General features: G+C 36.3%; 1 protein-coding gene and 1 pseudogene across 6 annotated transcripts in view; one reads left to right on the top strand and one right to left on the bottom strand.

The window, feature by feature from the left end:
* TRPM3 (transient receptor potential cation channel subfamily M member 3) overlaps window positions 1–23,736 on the top strand; it is a 608,143-nt gene that overhangs the window by 104,414 nt on the left and 479,993 nt on the right. The gene's annotated exons all lie outside the window — the stretch shown is intronic.
* Window positions 8,639–23,736, bottom strand: part of LOC133253275 (beclin-1-like) — a 194,153-nt pseudogene continuing 179,055 nt past the window's right edge.

The raw sequence follows: 23,736 nt of genomic DNA, 5'->3' as shown, positions 1-23,736 counted from the left end.
TTTCTTACTAAATATTCTTTCCTGAATTCCAGTTATCTGACTATTCTTTGTTATCAATGTCTATAATACTGACATTTGAACTCATATATATCTAAAGATATGAAGTGGCATTGTAGTGTTTGTTTGGTTTTTTTAATTTTACTGAAGGTCTCAACAATCATTATATACCTTGATTCTTAAAGAGCTTATAATCCCTGACGAGCTGTTCCCAAGAATATATTCATTGAAAAATACATTGATTTTTCTTTTTTGCATAGATTGTATTAACTTTATTATGGTAATTCTCTTCCTTTATCATATTTTCACTTAGTAGTTGAATTTGGAATGGTTAAATCTTGAGCTTTTTATTGATGAATATTTATATCTTAATTTGGTGTCATTTATATTTTAGTCACCTTTCATATGTAACTTTTATTCTATACTGAATTTTATATATTTGGCTCTAGAGATCTGTGAATACATAGACCGTATTAAAACTCTCTCATCTATTTAAACTGATTCCTGTTATTATTTTATTTTTCACTCTCTGTGAGACTATTTTGACCTCATTATAGGTTGGGAGTTTGTTTTTTTTTGAATAGTGTTGTGTTAGTTTCAGCGGTACAGCAGAGTGAATCTGTTATGCATATAGATCTATGCACCCTGTTTTGGATTGTTTAGGCTCTTAGAGAGTATTGAGTATAATTCACTGTGCTATACAGTAGGTCCTTGTCAGTTGTCTGTTTTATGTATAGTGGTGTATATATGTCAATCCTAATCTTCCAGTTTACCCCTGCCCCGCTCCTTACCCCCTGGTAACCATGTTTATTTTCTATACGTGTAACACTATTTCTGTTTTGTAGATAAGTTCATTTGTAGCTTTTTTAAGAAAATAGATTCCACATATACGTGATATCATTTGAGGTTTGTCTTTTTCTGACTTACTTAACTCAATATGACAATCTCTAGAAACATCCATGCTGCTGCAAATGGCATTATCTCATTCTTTTTTATGGCTGAGTAACATTCCATCATGGTAAATAATCCACCTGCCAACACAGGAGATGTGGGTTTGATCTCTGGGTTGGGAAGATCCCCTGGAGAAGGAAATGACAAACCCACTCCAATATTCTTACCTGGGAAATCCCATGGACAGAGGTGCCTGGCCCATGGGATCACAAAGAGTCAGATACAACTTAGCAACTAAACAACAACAAATACCGCATTGTATATATGTACCACATCTTCCTTATACATTCCTCTGTTGATAGACATTTAGGTTGCTTCCATGTCCTAGCTATTGTAAATAGTACTGCAATGAACATTCAGGTGCATTTTTTTTTAATTAAGGTTTTCTCCAGATATATGGCTAGGAGTAGGACTGATGGATTACTGGTAGCTCTATTTTTAGTTTTTAAAAGAACCTCCATGCTGTTCTCATAGTAGCTTCACGAATTTACACTCCCACCAATAGTGTAGGAGAGTTCCCTTTTCTCCACATGATCTCTAGTTCTTTACCTAGAATCCTCAGACTCCCAAGAGTTCAAGAATTTAATTCAAAAAAAAAAAAGAATTTAATTCATAAGGTCTGTAAACTTGGATAGAAAAATATATATATCTTCATATTCACTAAGCTCTGACTGAAATTTAACATATAATTTCTTTACTTGTAGAAACAAGTAAATGTAGACAACAAACCACAGTAGTGTTAGCAGTATCTATGACTTTGTCACCATTGAAACTCAAATATTTTCAGTGCACTTTAGAGTTGCTATTCTTGCATGTGTGAGTGCTTGATCGTGTCTGACTCTTTGTGACCCTGTGGATTGTAGCCCACCAGGCTCCTCTGTCCATGGGATTTCTCAGGCAAGAATACTGAAGTGGGTTGCCATTTCCTTCTCCAGGGTATCTTCCCAACCCAGGGATCAAACCCATGTCTCTTGAGTCATCTGCATTGATACACAGGTTCTTTACCAGCAGAGCCACCAGAGAAGACTATAATTGCTATAGATAACTTAAAATATCATTGCATGCATCACTACTTTGAAATTATGGAAGTTGTTTGACCTACTGCCAGACTTGATGTCTAGTGTATTAAAGAAGGCTAACATATTTTTATCACCAATTTCTGGCTTTAATTTTTCAACAACAATATGTAGTCTTTTAGTGTTTTAATATAATAGGTTTTCTTTGTAAATAGAAGTAGTTTACTGTATGCACACACATATTTATTTTACTCTTCCAAACATTAGGATTATATACCAACACACAGCATAAGTATCTTTCTTGATACTTACACTTCAAAAACATCTTTTGATTAGTTTTCATACTTAAAAAATGACTGTAGAACTTGGAAGAATTGGATAGGAAATCAACTTCTGTATATTAACGCATATATATGAAATTTAGAAAGATGGTAACAATAACCCTGCATACGAGACAGCAAAAGAGACACTGATTTATAGAACAGTCTTTTGGACTCTGTGGGAGAGGGAGAGGGTGGGATGATTTGGGAGAATCGCATTGAGACAGGTATAATATCATATATGAAACGAGTCGCCAGTCCAGGTTCGATGCACCATACTGGATGCTTGGGGCTGGTGCACTGGGACGACCCAGAGGGATGGTATGGGGAGGGAGGAGGGAGGAGGCTTCAGGATGGGGAACACGTGTATACCTGTGGCGGATTCATGTTGATATATGGCAAAACCAATACAATATTGTAAAGTTAAAAAATAAAAAAAAAGAAAGAAAGAAAAACAAACAAAAGGGAATGAATAAAAGCTAGATGGAGAACAAACAAGGATGATCCCAAATGATCTAGAAGAGGAAATTTCTTACCTTTATATTTATACCTGATGCTAGTCGCATCCAGGGAATGAGTCACCAGATTAATAAAGATCATTTCAAGAAGGCCTAGTAAGACATGGAAGATGTGCTGTCATAAGGGAAGACAGCAAATTTGCAGAATATAGTTCTGGAAAGAGGTCTGTTAAATTTGGAAGCCATTGTTGACTGTGTCCTGAAGTGCAGTAGTGTCTTCAACCAGAGACACCTCCCCTTTCCCACGCATCCCCACCATTGCAAAGCTGAATCATCTTCAGGAAAAATTTCAGAAAGAAAAACAAAAAATTTTTATTCTGATTATTATTATATACCAAGCCAGAGGTATGTTTCTGGATCCTGTACTTCCACAAAAGAATGAATCATATGGAAGAAGTTGAGTGAGTGGTAACTAAGATGATCAGGGGATGGACATATCCCTTGATTTGAGAATGTGTAGACTGAACAAATAGAGGGTCTATAAAAATTTGAAGATTATAAATAAGATGGAGATGGCTCTACTAAGCAAATTCTTGAACATAGAACTTTTATAAAGGAATTTGATTCAAGAATTTGAGTAAAAATAAATGATATAATCACTATACACTGAAAGTAATAAACTAGTCATTGGTATTTGTCAATATAAACAAAAAGGTGGGCTCAGAACAGCTAAGTGTGTGAATAGTGGCTTTCCAAGGGGATTTCATTGAGGGAATGTAAAAATGATAAATCTACATACCTAAACTCCTGCAGTTATTGACAGGACAACCATTGCATATGACAAAATACCCTTCAGTGACATTAACAGAAGCCACATGATGGGACTATATTCTGGTGTTCCCACTGTGTATTTTTGTTGTTGTTGTTTCTCTGGCTGCATGTTGTGTATGGTATGCCAATGGCGATGGCTGCTAGGTCAATACTTGTCCTTATTAAAGAAAAAATGTACCAATACCACCAACTTGGTATTTTCCCTAAAAGTGATCATATCGTGGTTCATTAGAAAATATAGGCTTCATATAATTCATGCCCAGAAATGTAAGAAATATGTATTCCTTTTCCATGAGTCATGTATTTATGCAAGTAAAGCTCAGGCTCTCACAGAGTAGGATTCTCTCAGCTGCCATTCTGTAGGCTTCAGGGCTACTTCAACAGCTCCTTCTCTATCTCTCTGACAAGCAGAACAAGTCTATCTGTAGGGGATTTAGAGCCACCAACTTCAGTCTAGATGGTTACTGTCTGTCAATCTTCATCAGTCAAGAGGGTTACAAAATAAGGAAAAAAATTATCAGCAAAAGCCTGGAAAATGATGATTACAGTTTCTCTTTGGCGAATGAGTGTTTCATTACCTGTGATGCATTGCACTTTGTCAAAGAATAAATAACTTGCTTGCTGATGAGAAGGTGAAGAACATGCAGAATTATCTCTAATTTGTGCTGGACACACAAAACAAAGATTTGTTGGAAATCAGAATCAGGAAAGTGGGGACTGATTTGAGAGAGATGTGTTAAACTGGTTTCCCTTCGCAAGTAACATTGTTTATACTTGAATGGGTGAGCAGCCACCTACACAGTACTGTGCTTCTCTGGCCTGCTTTCAAACAGCTTTAGAATTCAGAGATGCAGAGGTGTCAGTTTGCCCAGACACTGTGGAATAAACTCAGTTAGTAGAAGTATCAAAACACCATAAGTAATAAGAAAGAAACAGAAAAATTTTAGCTTATGTTGCCTTGTGATCTGGTAATAATACAGTCAATTAAGTCTGAATATGAGGGGCTCTTCTAAGATTTTTATATATATTATTATTTGGCTCTCATAATAGGCTTATGTAATTCATACATTAAAAGGAACCTGAGGCATAGAAGGGTTTCAATAACTTGCCCAGGATCATGCTGCTAAAAATTGACAGAGTTATTATTGGGTCTTGGACAGTCAAGTTCAGAGTTCACACTCAGCAGTTACATTCTATTGTATAGTTTGGGTGTATTCTGTTCAAGAAGGCTCCATAAGATACTTGCCATGGATTTTCATCCCTAGTTAAGTAAAAACTTGTTACTACCTCCTTAAAATTTGTTTCATTCTTAACTAGCCTTTCTCCTACCTCTCTGATATCCTGTATCCAATTTGTCCTATATTTTCTAGAAAATAATAATGACTTAATTCTTAATACTCTGTGCCTCTAATAAGGTGCAGTATGTGTGTGTGTGTTTGTTTCTTTTTATCCCAGTTTTATTGAGATATCATTGATGTACAGCCCTGTGTAAGTTAAGGTATACACCATGTGGTTTGACTGTTTCCTCCATCCTCCCCCTACCCCTTTGGCAAACACCTCTTTGTTCTCTGTATCTTTGACTCTGTTTTTGTTTTGTTATGTTTGTTCATTTGTTTTATTTTTTAGATTCCACATATAAGTGAAATCATATGGTAAATATTTGTCTTTTTCTGACTTATTTCACTAATTTCACTTAATATCTTCTATGTCCATCCATTACATATATATTCTTTCTTTGAGTTTATAAAGAAGATATATATTTTGTGTTTAATAATTAATTAAAACTTTTTATTTTGAGATAAATGCAAAATTTACACACAGTTATAAGAAATAATACAGAGAGATCCTGAGTATCCTTTACCTGATTTCCACCTATAGTAACATTTTGCAAAACTGCAGTATAATATCACAGCCAGGATATTGACATTAATATCTTATCCACTTTGCTGTCCAAGTTTTACTTCGTATGTGTGTGTGTGTGTGTACTTAGTTCTCTACAGTTCTATCACAGAGTATGTTCATGTATCTAAACTGCAGTCAAGGTATGGAAGAGTTCTGTCACCACAAGGATTCTTTGTATTGCCCTTTTTATAACCGCACTGTCTTCTTCCTGTACCTCCCCTCCTGTACTTCCCCTCCCAAACCTTGGCAAGCACTATCCTGTTCTCCATTTCTAAAACGTTTCTGAGTTTTCTTTTCTAAAATTTTTACAGTTTTATGTTTTACAATTTAAGTCTATGATCTATCTTGAGTTAATTTTTATATGAGGTGTGAGATTAAGTTGAGGTTCACCTGTTTATTTATCCATTTTGTCTATGGATTCCAATTTCTGTAGTATCATTTCTTAAAAAAAACTATCTTTCCTGATAAATTGTTTTTATACCCTTGCCAAAAATCAGTTTGACATATTTGTATGGGTCTATTACTGGGTTATTTATTCAGTTCCGTTAATCTATGTGCACATCCCTTTACAAATATCATATTATCTTGAGTAATGTATCCATATAGTAAGACTTGATTTGGGGTAGAATGCTTCCTCCTACTTTACTCTTTTTCAAGTTTGCTTTAACTGTTTTATATTTAATTGTGATGTTAATTTATAATGAAAAGCAACAGCCCATGCTCCACTTACATTCTTATTCCAACCTCCTGGAGGCAAGAACTATGAACTAATTGCATTTTAGTTTCTTTTGTTGGTTTACCTTTTTTATCTCTTAGTAGTATGTTTATATTGCTCCCTCTTGATTTCTCCATTTTTGATGTTGTGCACTATTTTCTGCTGTAATATGCACTGTCTTAGCTGACTTAAACCAATGGCCATTCCCCCTTCTAACTTTTGCTGTGGCTAAACCACTACTTTTAGTTTGTTCTCTGGGCCTTTGTGGACCTTAAATGCCATTACTGCTCACCCTACATTTTCACCTCATATTGTCTTATACATGGCTAAACTTTTCAACACTTTCATTCTCTTTTATGATGATTAATAATTGTTTTATTTCTTTATAGTCTGATTTGAAAAGTTGAAAATCAGTAGACATTATTAGCTTTTTAAAACTGTAAATATTTAATCATAAATTTCTCTGTTGTGCCAAATAGTACCCTGTGAATCATCTCCATTATAAATATTCCTTATACCAAGTTGAAATAGACTATCTCTACCAATTGTCAAAATTAAGTCATCTTTTAGATTACTTCACACTTGAATGATGGATTTATTATTGTTTGTTGAATTGCATATTGTCAGTCTTTTGTGGATAAATTTTCTTATTCAAGTATTGCATACATAAAGATTATAACTGTACACCCTGATTTATTTGTTTAAATAAATAATATTATTTATTATTTATATAGTAATATATGTATTATTTATCAGGCTATACTTCCTTTATTTATCACAATAAATAGAACATTACTAGTACCTCCAAAACCTTGTTTGTACCACTTCAGTTATTACATGCCCTTCTCCAGTCATTTTCCTGACTTCACACACTATATGAATTTGTTTTATTTGATTCTGAATTTTATATAAATTGAGAGATACAAAGTTAATCCTTTGTCTGGCTTCTTGTATTTAACATTAAGTTTGTAAGAGACATCACTGTGTTGCATTCAGCAATAATTATTTTTGTTTCTGAAAAATAGTTTTTGTAGTAAAATATCACAGTGTCTTTATTTTATCATTATTCAGTTTTAAATTTTATGTGATAACATTTTCACAGTAGAATATTTTAAAAAGCAATCTCCCCTTCATAGAAAAAGTTATTTTTGACGGTACTATAAGGAGACTCATGTGAGACTACACTTGAAATTTATAAGCAGGAGCTTGAATGCCTTTGTCTAGTTTTCCTCTGTGTTCAAGTGGGTTCTGATGGGATAGAACCCACCACTGCTTCCAAGGTCTTCTGTCAGGCCTTTCTTCACATAAATCTTGTAGGGTAAACAGAGACCTGGCTCACTTTTGTCAGCCGCTCCCTTGAACTGTTGCATGCCGTCCAGGAAAGCCATCACAGCCTGGTCAAATTTGTGGTGATGCAAGAAAGCATCAAGTGGGCCTTAGGAAGCATCTCTATGAACCAAACTCGTGGAGGTGATGGAATTCCAGCTGAGCTATTTCAAATCCTAAAGGATGCTTCTGTTAAAGTACTGTACTCAATATATCAGCAAATTTGGGAAACTCAGCAGTGGCCACAGGACTGGAAAAGGTCAGTTTTCATTCCAGTCCCCCAAAAAGTAATGCCAAAGAATGTTCAAACTACCACACAACCACCCTCATCTCATACACTTGCAAAGTAATGCTCAAAATTCTCCAAGCTAGGCTTCAACAGTATGTGAACTGAGAACTGGCAGATGTTCAAGCTGGATTTCGAAAAGGCAGAGGAACCAGAGATCAGATTGCCAACACCTGTTGGATCATTGAAAAAGCAAGAGAATTCCAGAAAAACGTCTACTTCTGCTTCATTGAGTACACTTAAGCCTTTGACTGTGTGGATCACAACAAACTGCGGAAAATTCTTAAAGAGATGGAAATATCAGACTGCCTACCTACCTCCTGAGAAATCTGTATGCAGGTCAAGAAGCAACAGTTAGAACCAGACATCAGACTGGTTCCCAATTGGGAAAGGAATACATCAAGGCTGTATATTGTCACCCTTCTTATTTTACTTATATGCAGAGTACATCATGCAAAATGCCGGACTGGATGAAACACAGCTGGAATCAAAATTTCTGGAAGAAATATCAATAACCTCAGATATGCAGATAATGCCACCTTTATGGCAGAAAGTAAAGAGGAACTAAAGAGCCTCTTGATGGAAGTGAAAGATGAGAGTAAAAAGGCTGGCTTAAAACTCAACATTCAGAAAACTAAGATCATGGCATCTGGTCCTATCACTTCATGGAAAATAGATGGAAATAGTGAGTCTTTATTTTCTTGGACTCCAAAATCACTGCAGATGGTGACTTCAGCCATGAAATCAAAAGGTGCTTTGTCCTTGGAAGAGAAGCTATGACAAACCTAGACAGAATATTAAAAAGTAGAGACATTACTTTGCCAACAAATGTCCATATAGTCAATGCTATGGTTTTTCCAGTAGTCACGTATGGATGTGAGAGTTGGACCATAAAGAAAGCTGAGCACCAAAGAATTGATGCTTTTGAACTGTGATGTTGGAGAAGACTCTTGAGAGTCCCTTGGACTGCAAGGAAATCAAACCAGCAGGGCAAAGAGCAGCAGAGCTACCTGTCTCCAGGCTGCATTCCAGCACACAGGAAAGTGGGGAAGTAGCCCAACCTGAACTTATAGATGGTGGTTAAGGGGCCGTCATGCCAGATCTCAGATGTGGTGTTAAAAACGTTAGTTTTCTCCAGCTGGTTTCACTGAATCTGGGCATATCATAGCTGCTTCTCCACACTTCTCAGCTCGTTGTGTAGTTCTAGTTGTTGCCATTTTCAATTTACTGTAGTCCTTCTGGTATTGCTTTTCCTGCTGGTCCAGGATCTCAGTCTCTTCCTGGGCTGCCTCAAGATCTGCTGCTACTCTTGGTTTTTCTCCACCTCCTCCACCTTCTGGACCATCCTTGCTTCCTCCAGCTCCACGCTCTTCAGCTTCTCCTGCAGCATCTCCCTCTCATCTTCACTTGTCCATTCCCTGGTTTCCAAACAGCGCTTGTAGTTCTGAATCTCAGATTCTGTGATGGTGAGTTGAATGTCCAATAGCTTTAAAAGATAATACAGTCCACACACACTGAGTGGTCCACATCTGTTTCACCAGAAAGGATGTCAAAAATATCCCTAATAGTCTTCTGGATAATGGTGAGATTTTTCAGAGTCCAGTCTCTCAAGCAGAGTGAAGTTGAAATTGTCCCAGGAACATCCTACTGCCAGGGAGGTGAGGAGAGGTCCTGAAAAAGGCACTACCTTGTAGATTTTCAAAATTTCCCTCCTCCCTGGAAGAAGGGCCTCCCTCCTGGGTTTTTCCTGCCACCTCTGAGCTGAAATGAGCATCAGAGCTTCAGGTTCATAGGTCTCCATGGACTGATTCTGTTTCAGTCTGGATTAAGTGGAGAGAGGTCATGATGGAGGTCTTGATTCTCACCTTGACACTCTTTCCTCTCGGTCTTGCAATGTCTTTAATCCAATCCTGATGAGCATTTTTTCTCTTTGTGAGAGAAATGTGGCTAATGTGAATATTTTAAGTCTTCTTTTGCTTGTCTTTGAGTATGTACATACAGACTTTTTGTTGGGCATATATTAGGAGTATAATTACTGTGTTATAGCATATGAATATTTTCAAGTTTAATGAATACTGCTAAACAGTGTTTCTAGTTTTGCTATCCTATAATCTCACTAACATGCATGAGAATTCTACTTGATCAATTTCTTCACCAACAGTTAGTCTTGGCAGTTATTTTAGTTTTACCCAGGTTAGTGAGTAGATGTTTTTACCTTATTGTAGTTTTGATTTTCATTTTCCTGATGCATAATGAGGTTGAATAGATTTAAACCTATTTTTGTTTATTTTGTGGCTTTTTTTTTTCACTTTCATTAAACTGTCTAATTGAGCCAAAAAATTGTAATGTTATCCAGTTTATCAATCTATTCTGTTTTGGTTACTGTCTTTTGCCCTATTTAAAATATACTTGCCTATCCCAAATTTATAGAAATATTGCATAATATTTTGATCTGGAAGCTTTATTGTTTTACCTTTAATATTTAGATTTACAGTCTACTTGAAATTAACTTTTGTATATCAATGTGAGGTAGGAGTAGGAGTCAAAATATATTTTTTTCCATATAAATATCTGCTACTTTGGTTCCATTTCTTTAAAATGTTATCCGTTTTCTGAAATTCTACAGTGAAATCTTAGTCATAAGTCTAGTGTCCATAGATGAAAGGATCTGTTTCTGCCCTTCTATTCTGTTACATTGTTCTATTTACCCGTCTTTGTACCAACACACAGTTATAGCTTTTCCTGATTCTTTTTTAAACTCTTTGAATTGAAGGATAATTGCTTTACAGAATTTTGTGGTTTTCTGTCATATGTCAACAAGAATCAGCCATAGGTATAACCCATGTCCCCTCCCTCCCTAACCTCCCTCCCATACCCCTCCCCATCCCACCCTTCAGCCTGTCACAGAGCCCTTTTTGGAGTTCCCTGAGTTACACAGCAAATTCCCATTGGCTATCTATATTATATATGGTATTGCAAATCACCCATGTTACTCTCTCCATGCATCTCACCTTCTCCCTCCTCCTCTACCTCTATGTCCATAGGTCTGTTCTCTATGTCAGTTTCTCCATTGCTGCCCTGAAAATAAATTCATCAGGACCATGTTTTTAGATTCTATATATGTGCATCAGTATACAATATTTGTATTTCTTTTCTAACTCATTTCACTCTGTCTAATAGGCTCTAGATTCATCTACCTCATCAGAACTGACTCAAATGTGTTCCTTTTTATGGCTGAGTAGTATTCCATTGTATATATATGTACCACAGCTTCTTTATCCATTCATTTGTCAATGGACAAGTAGGTCAATGCTTCCATGTTCTAACTATTGTAAATAGTGTTGCAGTGAACATTGGAGTACATGTATTTTTTTTTTCAATTTTGGTTTCCTCAGGGTATATGCCAAAGAGTGGGATTGGTGGGTCATATGGTGGTTTTATTCCTAGTTTTTTAAGGAATTTCCATACCATCTTCCATAGTGGCTGCATAAATTTACATTCCTACCAACAGTGCAAGAGTGTTCCCTTTTCTCCACACCCTTTCCAGCATTATTGTTTCTAGACTTTTTGATGAGGGCCATACTGACCGATGTGAGGTGATATCTCCATGTAGCTTTGATTTACATTTCTTGTAAACAATGAACGATGTTGAGCATATTTTCATGTGTTTGTTACCCATCTGTATGTCTTCTTTGGAGAAATGTCTGTTTGCCCACTTTTTGATTGGGTTTTTTTTGATTGTTTGTTTTTCTGGTATTGAGCTGTATGAGCTGTTTGTATATTGTGGAAATTAATCCTTTGTCAGTTGTTTCATTTGCTATTATTTTCTCCCATTCTGAGGGTTGTCTTTTTACCTTGTTTATAGTTTCCTTTGCTGTGCAAGAGCATTTAAGTTTAATCACGTCCTACTTGTTTACTTTTGTTTTTATTTCCGTTACTCTAGGAGGTGGGTCATAGAGGATCTTGCTTTGATTCATGTCATCAAGTGTTCTGCCTATGTTTTCCTCTAAGAGTTTCATAGTTTCTGGTCTTAAAGTTAGGTCTTTAATCCATTTTTAGTTTGTCTTTGTGTATGGTGTTATGAAATATTCTAATTTCATTCTTTTTATATTAGCTGTTCAGTTTTCCCAGCACCATTTATTGAAGAGGCTGTCTTTGCCCCATTGTATATCCTTGCCTCCTTTGTCAAAAATAAGGTACCCATAGGTGCGTGGGTTTATTTCTGGGCTTTCTATCTTGTTCCATTGGTCTATATTTCTGTTTTTGTACCAGCACCATACTGTTGATGACTGTACCTTTGTAGTATAACCTGAAGTCAGGAAGCCTGATTCCTCCAGCTTCATTTTTCTTTTTAAAGATGGCTTTGGCTATTCAGGGTGTTTTGTGTTTCCATATAAATTGTGAAACTTTTTGTTCTAGTTCTGTGAAAAAAATGCCATTGGTAATTTGATAGGGATCATATTGAATCTGTGGACTGCATTTGGTAGTATAGTCATTTCACAATATTGATTCCTCTTAGCCAGGAACATGGAATATCTCTCCATCTGTTTATGTCATCTTTGATTTTTTTCATTAGAGTCTTATAATTTTCTGTGTACAAGTCTTTTGTCTCCTTAGTTAAGTTTATTCCTAGATATTTAATTCTTTTGTTGCAATGATGAATGCGATTGATTCATTAATTGCTCTTTCTGATTCTTCATTGTTAGTATATAGAAATGCAAGTGATTCCTGTGTATTGATTTTGTATCCTGCAACTTTGCTAAATTGGCTGATTAGCTCTAGTAATTTTCTGATGCTATGTTTAGGGTTTTCTGTGTACAGTATCATGTCATCTGCAAGCAGTGAGAACTTTACTTCTTCTTTTTGATCTGGATTCCTTTTATTTCTTTTTCTTCTCTGATTTCTGTAGCTAGGACTTCCAGAACTATGTTGAATAATAGTGGTGAAAGTGGATACCCTTGTCTTGTTCCTGATCTTAGGGGGAATGTTTTCAGTTTTTCACCATTGAGAATGATGTTTGCTATGGGCTTATCATATATGCTATGACTTCCCTGATAGCTGAGACAGTAAAGCGTCTGCCTACAATGCGGGAGACCCGGGTTCAATCCCTGGGTCAGGAAGATCTTCTGGAGAAGGCAATGGCAACCCACTCCAGTATTCTTGCCTGGAAAATCCCATGGACGGTGGAATCTGGTAGGCTACAGTCCATGGGGTCGCAAAGAGCCGGACACAACTGAGCGACTTCACTTTCACTTTCTTTCACTTTATCATATACGGCCTTTACTAGGTTGAGGTAGGTTACTTCTATGCTCATTTTTGAAGAGTTTTCATCATAAATGGGTGTTGAATTTTGTCAAAGGCTTTTTCTGCATCTATTGAGATGATCATATGGGTTTTATCTCTCAATTTGTTAACGTGGTGTATCACATTGGTTGATTTCATAGTGAAGAATCCTTGCATCCCTTGAATAAACCCCACTTGATAATGGCGAATGAGCTTTTTGATGTGTTGCTGAATTCTATTTGCTAAGATTTTGTTGAGTAATTTTGCATCTATGTTCATCAGTGATATTGGCCTGTAGTTTTCTTTTTGTATGTTGTCTTTGTCTGGTTTCGTTATAAGGGTGATGGTGCCATCATAGAATGAATTTGGAAATGCTTCTTCCTCTGCAATTTTATGAAGTTTTAAAAGGATAGGCATTAGCTCTTCTCTAAGTGTTTGATAGAATTCTCCTGTGAAGCCTTCTGGTCCTGGTCTTTTGTTTTTTGGGGAGATTTTTGATCACAGCTTAAATTTCAGTGCTTGTAATTAGATTGTTCGTAATTTCTATTTCTTCCTGATTCAGTCTTGGAAGATCGAACTTTTCTAAGAATCTGTCCATTTCTTCCAGGTTATTGAGTTTATTGCCATGTAGTTGTTCATTATAGTCTTTTATAATCCTTTGAATTTCTGCATTATCTGTTGTAACCTCTCCTTTTTCATTTTTAATTTTGTTGATTTGATTCTTCTCTTTTTTTCTTGATGAGTTTGGCTAAGGCTTTGTCAATTTTATCTTTTCAAAGAACCAGCTTTTAGTTTTATTAATCTTTACTATTCCTTTCATTTCTTTTTCATTTATTTCTGGTTGTTTCTTTATGATTTCTTTCCTTCCATTAATTTTGGGGGTTTTTTTTTCTTCTTTTTCCGGTTACTTTAGGTGTAATGTTAGGTTGTCTATTTGATGTTTTCCTTGTTTCTTGGGGTAGGATTGTATTGCTATAAACTTTCATCTTAGAGCTGCTTTTGCTGCATCCCACAGGTTTTGAGTTGTCATGTTTTCATTGTTACTTGGTTCTAGAAATTTTTTGATTGCCCTTTTGATTTCTTCAATAATCTGTTGGTTATTTAGAAACATGTTGTTTAATCTCCATGTGTTTTTGTTTCTCACAGTTTTTTTTTTTTTTTTCCCTGTAACTGATGTCTAGTCTTATAGCATTTTGGTCTGAGAAGATGCTTGATACAATTTCAATTTTCTTAAACTTACTGAGGTTTGATTTCTGACCCAAGATGTGGTCTATCCTGGAGAATGTTCCATGTGCACTTGAGAAGAAGGTGATTCTTCTGTATTTGTATGGAATGTCCTGAAGATATTGATGAGATCCATCTCATCTAATGTATCATTTAAGACTTTTTTCCTTATTAATTTTCTGTTTTGATGTTCTGTCCATTGGTGTGAGTGGGGTGTTAAAGTCTTCTACTATTATTCTGTTACTGTCAATTTCTCCCTTTATGTCTGTTAGTGTTTATTTTATGTATTGAGGTGCTCCTATGTTGGGTGCATAGATATTAACAGTTGTTATATCTTCCTCTTGGATTGATCCCTTGATGATTATGTAGTGCCCTTCCTTATCCCTTGTAATCTTCTTTATTTTAAGGTCTATTTTGTCTGATATAAGGATTGCTACTCCTCATTTTGTCTGATATGAGGATTGCTTCCCATTTGCATGGAATATATTTTTCCATCCTCTCAGTTTCAGTCTATATGTGTCTTTAGGCCTGAAGTGGATTTCTTGTAGACAGTATATACATGGGTCTTGTTTTTGTATCCATTCAACCAGTCTGTGTCTTTTGGTTGGAGCATTTAATCCATTTACCTTTAAAGTAATTATTGATATATATGTTCCTATTGCCATTTTCTAATGTTTTGGGTTGATTTTGTAGATCTTTTTTCTTCTGTTGTATTTCCTGACTATGTAAGTCCATTTAACAATTGTTGTAAAGCTGATTTGGTGGTACTGAATTCTCTGCCAGCTCGCTGATTCGTTTTTCTGCTTCAGATATTCTGCTATTGACTTCTTTTGGAGTATTTTTCATTTCAGTAATTGTGTTGTTTGTCTCTGTATGCTTATTCTTTAATTCTTCTAGGTCTTTGTTAATTGATTCTTACATTTTCTCCATTTTGTTTTCAAGGTTTTTGATCATTTTTACTATCATTATTCTGAATTCTTTTTCAGGTAATTTTCTTATTTCTTCTTAATTTATTTGGACCTCTGTGTTTCTAGTTTGTTCCTTTATTTGTGCAGTATTTCTCTGCCTTTTCATTTTTTTTAAAGTTATTGTGTTTGAGGTCTCCTTTTCTCAGGCTTCAAGAAAAGTTGAATTCTTTCCTTGAAGAAGATGGAATTCTTTACTCCTTTTGGTTTCTGCCCTTTTAAGGTTGGTCCAGTGGTTTGTGTGAGGTTCGTTTAGGGTGAGATTTGTGCTGAGTGTTTGTTTTTCTTCTAATGGGCAAGGCTGAGTGAGGTGGTACTCCTGACTGCTGATGATTGGGTTTGTATTTTTGTTTTGTTTGTTGTTTAGATGAGGTGTCCTGCACAGGGTGCTACTGGTGGTGGGGAGATGCCAGGTCTTGTATTCAAGTGGTTTCCTTTGTGTGAGTTCTCAGTGTTTGATACTCCTTAGGTTTAGTTCTCTGGTATCTAGGGTCTTCGAGTTAGCGCTCCCACTCCAAAGGCTCAGGGTTTGATCTCTGGTCAGGAACGAAGATTTCACAAGTGGTTTGTTATGACATTAAGGGAGAGTAAAGCAAATATCTAAAAGTGAGAAACCAAAGATGAACCCTAGACAAATGGCAGTTACAAAATCAGAGAAATAATAATTAAAATAATGGAGTATACACAAATACATATACACCCATGACCAAAGTGAAAACAGTCCAACAAAAATAAAGTACAGTAGATTGATTCAGCAAACAAGGGAAGTAAAAAATTATATTTCCCAGTTAAGAACAAAACTAACTTAAGCACGAACTGGAAAACAAAACTAAAGCAAGATGCCAAGTGAGGAATAAAGCAATGAAAACAAAACTAACAAATATGTTGAGAGGAAAGGAATGAAAGAAAAGAAAGAAAGAATAGATATACAAAGTTAAATAGAGGGAGAAAGAGAAGATTTATATACATTAAAAACTAAGTGGAAGGAGAAAAGGACAGTAGGAAAAGCAAAGAAAGGAATAAATGTAGAAAAATAATAGTAGGTTTTAAAAATTAAAATTAAAAGAAGGGAAAATAAAAATAAAAAAGAGGAAAACTCCACAGAACTGCAAAAGCCTAATGGCAGATGTTTATGACAACAATGTAAAATGTGACTAAGGAAAAAGAAGAAAGAAAAAAAAAGCTCAAAACATTAATTGGATTTCTTAGTGCCAATAAAATTGACAACTACAACGGGGGCGGGGGGGGGGGAGAAGAAAAATACAAAAGAATCACAGAATAAGTCAAAAAATAAGAATAATAAATGTTTTTCTTGAGTCACTGCTGTCAGAGTCCTTTCCCGCGCTGGGAATCACAGTCCACCTTACCTCCCTAGAATGCCCTCCAACACTGTACTGATCTCTGGACCCGCAGTGGGGGCAGCTCAGATTCTAATCTGGTCCTAATCCTATGTGTTCTTGCCTCCAGTGTCCACAACTATCAGAGCTAGCGCATTTTCTTTTGTGGGAGCTCTCAATGGCCTTTTATATATTCCATAGACACAGAGTCTGCTTATTTGATCATGTGGATTTAATCTGCAACTTGTACAGCTGATGGGAAGGTTTTAAGTCTTCTTCCTTAGCCACACTGCCCCTGGTTTTCAACTGTGGTTTTATTTCCACCTATACATGTGGGTCGTCCACTGGAGTTTAGCTCCCAGTGGCATGCTGCAATTCATGGGGTCACAAAGAGTTGGACACAACTGAGCGACTGAACTGAACCCTGAATCATGGAATATGTTTCCATCTACTTATGTCATCTTTTTGTACAGTTCTTCTGTGTATTCTTGCCACCTCTTCTTAATATCTTCTGCCTCTGTTAGGTCCATACATTTCTGTCCTTTACCGTGCCCATCTTTGCATGAAATGTTCCCTTGGTATCTTTAATTTTCTTGAAAAGATCTCTATCTTTCCCATTCTGTTCTTTGCCTCTATTTCTTTCCATTGATCGCTGAGGAAGGCTTTCTTATCTCTCCTTGCTATTCTTTGGAACTCTGCATTCAGATGCTTGTATCTTTCATTTTCTCCTTTGATTTTCACTTCTCTTCTTTTCATACCTATTTTAAAACCTCCTCAGACAATCATTTTGCTTTTTTGCATTTCTTTTCCATGGGCATGGTCTTGATCCCTGTCTCCTGTACAGTGTCACAAACCTCCATCCATATTTCATCAGGTACTCTATCAGATCTAGTCCCTTAAATCTATTTCTGACTTCTACTGTATAATCATAAGGGATTTGATTTAGGTCATACCTGAATGATCTAGTGGTTTTCCCCACTTTCTTCAATTTCATTCTGAATTTTGCAATAAGGAGTTCATGATCTGAGCCACAGTCAGCTCCCAGTCTTGTTTTTGCTGACTGTATAGAGCTTCTCCATCTTTGGCTGCAAAGAATATAATCAATCTGATTTCAGTGTTGACCATCTGGTGATGTCCATGTGTAGAGTCTTCTCTTGTATTGTTGGAAGAGGGTGTTTGCTATGACCAGTGTGTTCTCTTGGCAAAACTCTATTAGCCTTTGCCCTGCTTCATTCCATACTCCAAGGCCAAATTTGCCTGTTACTCCAGGTATCTTGACTTCATACCTTTGCATTCCAGTCCCCTATAATGAAAATGACATCTTCTTTGGGTGTTAGTTATAAAAGGTCTTGTAGGTCTTCATAGATATTCTGGAATGTGAAGTCAAGTGGGCCTTAGAAAGCATCACTATGAACAAAGCTAGTGGAGGTGATGAATTCCAGTTGAGCTCTTTCAAATCCTGAAAGATGATGCTGTGAAAGTGCTGCACTCAATATGCCAGCAAATTTGGAAAACTCAGCAGTGGCCACAGGACTGGAAAAGTTCAGTTTTCATTCCAGTCCCAAATAAAGGCAAAGCCAAAGAATGCTCAAACTACCGCACAATTGCACTCATCTCACCCACTAATAAAGTAATGCTCAAAATTCTCCAAGCCAGGCTTCAGCTAGGCATGAACCATGAACTTCCAGATGTTCAAGCTGGTTTTAGAAAAGGCAGAGGAGGCAGAGATCAAATTGTCAACATCTGCTGGATCATCGAAAAAGCAAGAGTTCCAGAAGAACATCTATTTCTGCTTTATTGACTATGCCAAAGCCTTTGTCTGTGTGGATCACAATAAACTGTGGAAAATTCTGAAAGAGATGGGAATACCAGACCACCTGATCTGCCTCTTGAGAAACCTATATGCAGGTCAGGAAGCAACAGTTAGAACTGGACATGGAACAACAGACTGGTTCCAAATAGGAAAAGGAGTATGTCAAGGCTATATATTGTCACCCTGTTTATTTAATTTATATACAGAGTACATCATGAGAAATACTGGGCTGGAAGAAGCACAAGCTGAAATCAAGATTGCCGGGAGAAATATTAGTAACCTCAGATATGCAGATGACACCACCCTTATGGCAGAAAGTGAAGAGGAACTAAAAAGCCTCTTGATGAAAGTGAAAGAGGAGAGTGAAAAAGTTGGCTTAAAGCTCAACATTCAGAAAACTAAAATCATGGCATCTGATCCCATCACTTCATGGGAAACAAATGTGGAAACAGTGGAAATAGTGTCAGACTTTGTTTTTGGGGGGCTCCCAAATCACTGCAGATGGTGATTGCAGCCATGAAATTAAAAGACGCTTACTCCTTGGATGGAAAGTTATGACCAACCTAGATAGCATATTAAAAAACAGAGACATTACTTTGCCAACAAAGGTACATCTAATGAAGGCTATATTTTTTCCAGTGGTCATGTATGGACGTGAGAGTTGGACTGTGAAGGAAGCTGAGCACCGAAGAATTGATGCTTTTAAACTGTGGTGTTGGAGAAGACTCTTGAGAGTCCCTTCGACTGCAAGGAGATCCAACCAGTCCCTCCTAAAGGAGATCAGTCCTGGGTGTTCATTGGAAGGACTGATGCTGAAGCTGAAACTCCAATACTTTGGCGACCTCATGAGAAGAGTTGACTCATTGGAAAAGACCCTGATGCTGGGAGGGATTGGGGGCAGGAGGAGAAGGGGACAACAGAGGATGAGATGGCTGGATGGCATCACCAACTCGATGGATGTGAGTTTGAGTAAACTCCAGGAGTTGGTGATGGACAGGGAGGCCTGGCGTGCTGTGATTCATGGGGTCGCAAAGAATCGGACGCGACTGAGCGACTGCACCGAACTGACTGATGTCATCTTTGATTTCTTTCTTTAGTATCTAAATTTTTGGTATACAGGTCTTTTGTCTCCCTAGGTAGATTTATTCCTAGATATTTTATCATTTTTGTTGCAATGGGGAATGGGATTGATTCCTTAATTTCCCTTTCTGAGTTTCCATTTTAGTATATAGAAATGCAAGTGATTTGTATGTATTTACCTTGTATCCTGTGACTTTGCTGAATTCACTGATTAGCTGTAGTAATTTTCTGATAGTTTCTTTGGGTTTTCTATGTATAGTATCATGTCATCTGTAAACAGAATTTTACTTCTTTTTGTCTGATCTGGATTCCTTTTATCTCTTTTCATTTTCTAATTGTCGTGCTAGGACTTCCAAAACTATATTGAATAATAGTGGGGAGTGTGGACATCCTTGTCTTGTTCCTGATCTTAGAGAGAATGCTTTCCGTTTTTCAGCATTGAGAATAATGTTTGCTGTGGGCTTTTCATATATGCCCTTTACTATGTTGAGGTAGCTTTTCTATGCCCATTTTTTGAAGAGTTTTAATCATAAATGGGTGCTGAATTTTGTCAAAGGTTTTTTCTGTATCTATTGAAATAATCATATGATTTTTACCTTTCAGTTTGTTAATATGGTGTATCACATTGGTTAATTTGCATATATTGAAGAATCCTCGCTTCCCTGGAATAAACCCGACTTGATCATGGTATATGAGCTTTTTAATGTATTGTTGAATTCTGTGTGTGAGAATTCTGTTGAGGATTTTTGCATCTATGTTTATCAGTGATATTGACCTGTAATTTTCTTTTTCTGTATTGTCTTTGCCTGGTTTTAGCATCAGGGTTATTGCAGCCTCGTAGGATGAGTTTGGAAGTGTTTATTTCTCTGCAGTTTTTTGGAAGAGTTTCAGAAGAATAGGCATTAGCTCTTCTTTAAATGTTTGATACAATTTCCCTGTGAAGTCATCTGGCCCTAACCTGGAGATGTTCCATGTGCACTTGAGAAGAAAGTGTATTCTTCTGCATTTGGATGGAAAGTCCTAAAGATGTCAATTAGGTCCATTTGGTCTAATGTTTCACTTAAGGTGTGTGTTTCCTTATTGATTCTCTGGTTTGATGATCTGTCCACTGGTGTAAGTGGGGTGTTAAAGTCCCCTACTATTGTCAATTACTATCGATTTCCCCTCCTCATGCCTGTTAGTGTTTGCTTTATGTATTGAGATGCTCCTATGTTGGGTGCATAAATATTTACAGTTGTTATGTCTTCTTCTTGAATTGATCCCTTGATTATTTTGTAGTGTCCTTCTTTGTCACTTATAATATTCTGTATTTTTAAGTCTATTTTTTCTGAAATAAGTATTGCCACTCTGGCTTTCTTTTGGTTTTCATTCACGTGGAATATCTTTTTCAATCCTTTTACTCTCAGTCTGTATGTATCTCTAGGTCTGAAGTGTGTCTCTTGTAGGCAGTATATATATGGGTCTTTTTTTTCTTTTCTTTTTTTTATCCATTCAGTCTGTATCTTTGGTTGGTGCATTTAATCCCTCTAAATTTAGATAATTATTGATACATATGTTCCTATTGGCATTTTCTTGATTGTTTTGGCTTTGTTTTTGTAGATCTTTCCTTTCTCCTGTGTTTACTGGCTATATAAGTCCCTTTAGTATTTGTTGCAAGGCTGGTTTGGTAGGTCTAAATTCTCTTAACTTCTGCTTGTCTGTAAAGCTTTTGATATCTCCATCAATTCTGAATGAGATCTTTGCTGGGTATGGTAATCTTGGTTGTAGATTTTTCTTTTTCATAACTTTAAATACGTCCTGCCATTCCCTTCTGGTCTGCAGAAAGATCTACTGTTAATTGTATGTGTTTTCCTTGTATGTTACATATTGCTTTTCGCTTGCTGCTTTTAATATTCTTTCTTTGTGCTTAATTAATCTCTGTTAACTTGATTAATATTTAATATTAATATCAATATGTTTCTCCTTGGGTCTATCCTATCGGGACTCTGCACTTTTTGGACTTGATGGACTATTTCTTTTCCATGTTGGGGAAGTTTTCAACTATAATTTCTTCAAAATGTTCTCAGTGCCTTTCTTTTTTTCTTCTTCCTCTGGGACCCCTGTAACTCTAATGTTGCTGCATTTAATATTGTCCCAAAGGTCTCTGATGGTATCCTCAATTCTTTTCATTCTTTTCCCTTTATTCTGCTCTTCAGCAGTTATTTCCACCTTTCTATCTTCCAACTCACTTATCCATTCCTCTGCTTCAGTTATCCTGCTATTGGTTCCTTCTAGAGTATTTTTAATTTCAGTAATTATGTTATTCATCTCTGTTTGCTTATTCTTTATTTCTTCTATGTCCTTGGTGATTCTATTAACTGTAAATGTTTCTTGCATTTTCTCCGTTCTATTTTCAAGTCTTCAGAGCATCTTTACTATCATTACTCTGATTTCTGTTTCAGGTAGGTTGCTTATTTCCTCTTTGTTTATTTGGTCTTGTGAGTTTCTTGCTTTTTCATTTATGCTGTATTTCCCTGTCTTTTCATCATCTTTTTTGTTTTGTTTTGTTTTTGTAACTTGCTCCACTTGAGGTCTCCTTTTCCCAGGCTTTAGGGTTGTATTCCTCTTCCCTTTGGTTTTTGCCATTGGAGGGAAAGGTTGATTGAGGGGTTTGTGTTGATTTTTTGTTAGGGGTGACTTGTGCCTGTGTTCTAGTGGGAGGAGATCAAACAGATCAAGCTGGTAACTACAGAAATAATGGGACATATACACACACTTCCACAAATACAGTTACAACCAAAGTATTCTAAAGAAAAAAGTACAGGGACTGACTTGGTGAACAAAGGAAACCAAAAGTGATATCAACCAATTAAAAGCAGAGCTAGCTAATGCTCAATCTGGAAAACTGAGCGTGAGCAGAGGGCTCTTGGGGAATATAGCAAAGAGAGCTCAACAATTTAACTTACTTGGTGAAAAAAGAATGAGTGAAGGAAAAAGGGAGAAAAAATGAGAAGAAGGGAGGGAAAAATGAAAATGAGGGGGATGGAAAAGAGGGTAGAAAAAGAGAGAGAGAGAAGGAAAAACAGAAAAGCAAAGATAAATAGATGTATGTGGAAGAGATTTATATATCTTCAGGAATAGCTACAGCTGGTAAGGAACTATAGGAAAAGCAATTGAAAAAAATCAAAAACAAAATTAAAAAAAACTCATTTCAAGGAGCTTAGCCTGTCCCCCTGGAGGCCTGGGGTCTTCTGCTGTTGCCTAGAGCTTGCTTTGTGGGAGCTGTTCCATATCTTGGTGAGTTTTTGATGTATTTGTGGGGAGGCTGGCAATCTCCTCACCTTACTCCTCTGCCATCTTCTTCCGTCTCCCCCCTGATTCTTGAAATGTGGTCATGTAAGTATTCCAGTTCATGGTTGTTCTGATTACTTTTGGCCCTTTGAATTTCCATATAAATTCTAAAATCAGGTTATCATTTTAAGAAAACTCTCTTAGACTTAAAACTGAGATTGCATTGTTTATGGATCAATTTGCAGAGACATGGCATCTTTACGGGCTTCCCTGGTGGCTCAGAGGTAGAAGCGTCTGCCTGCAATGCAGGAGACCTGGGTTCAATCTTTACAATATCAGTATTCCAACCCATGAATCTAATATATACTCCACAATTATTTAATTTTTAAAAAATCTCCACTCTGTATATGTTTTTCAGTTTTCTGGGTACTTAGACTTTTTTCATTTATTTTGTTAGAATTATTGCTAGGTATTTGAAGATTTTTTGTATAAGCAGAAACTTTTTAAATTTAAAAATATAACTGTTAATGAAATACAGAAATAAATTAACTTTCATATATTGACCTTTTAGCCAATGAACCAAATTATTTCACTCATTAATCCTAAAAAATATATCTGTAGATTCTTTTCTAGTTATTATAATCTTTTGTACTTTTAGTCACTTTAGTACATGGTTTTCATTTGGGAAGATGATAAAAATTCTAGAGGTGGATATTGGTTATAGTTGTGGGACAATGTGAATGTATTTAGTGCCATCAAACTGTGCCTTTAAAAATGGTTCAAAAGGTACATTTTGTGTTATGTGTATTTTACCACAATTTTAAAAAGATGCTGATGATATCAGCAGTGTACTCACGGTTGGTAGTGTCTTCAGAATTTCTTTACCTCTCTCATGATTTATTATTATTAGGCTAGAAGCAAAGGTGTAGGGAACTGTCCAAAGTGTGCATCTCAGTGTCACA

The sequence above is a fragment of the Bos javanicus genome, chromosome 8, assembly GCF_032452875.1.
Source record: "Bos javanicus breed banteng chromosome 8, ARS-OSU_banteng_1.0, whole genome shotgun sequence".
Classification (NCBI taxonomy): domain Eukaryota; kingdom Metazoa; phylum Chordata; class Mammalia; order Artiodactyla; family Bovidae; genus Bos; species Bos javanicus.
Note: the sequence above shows the minus strand (reverse complement) of the source record. Positions and strands in the feature narration are given on the sequence as shown.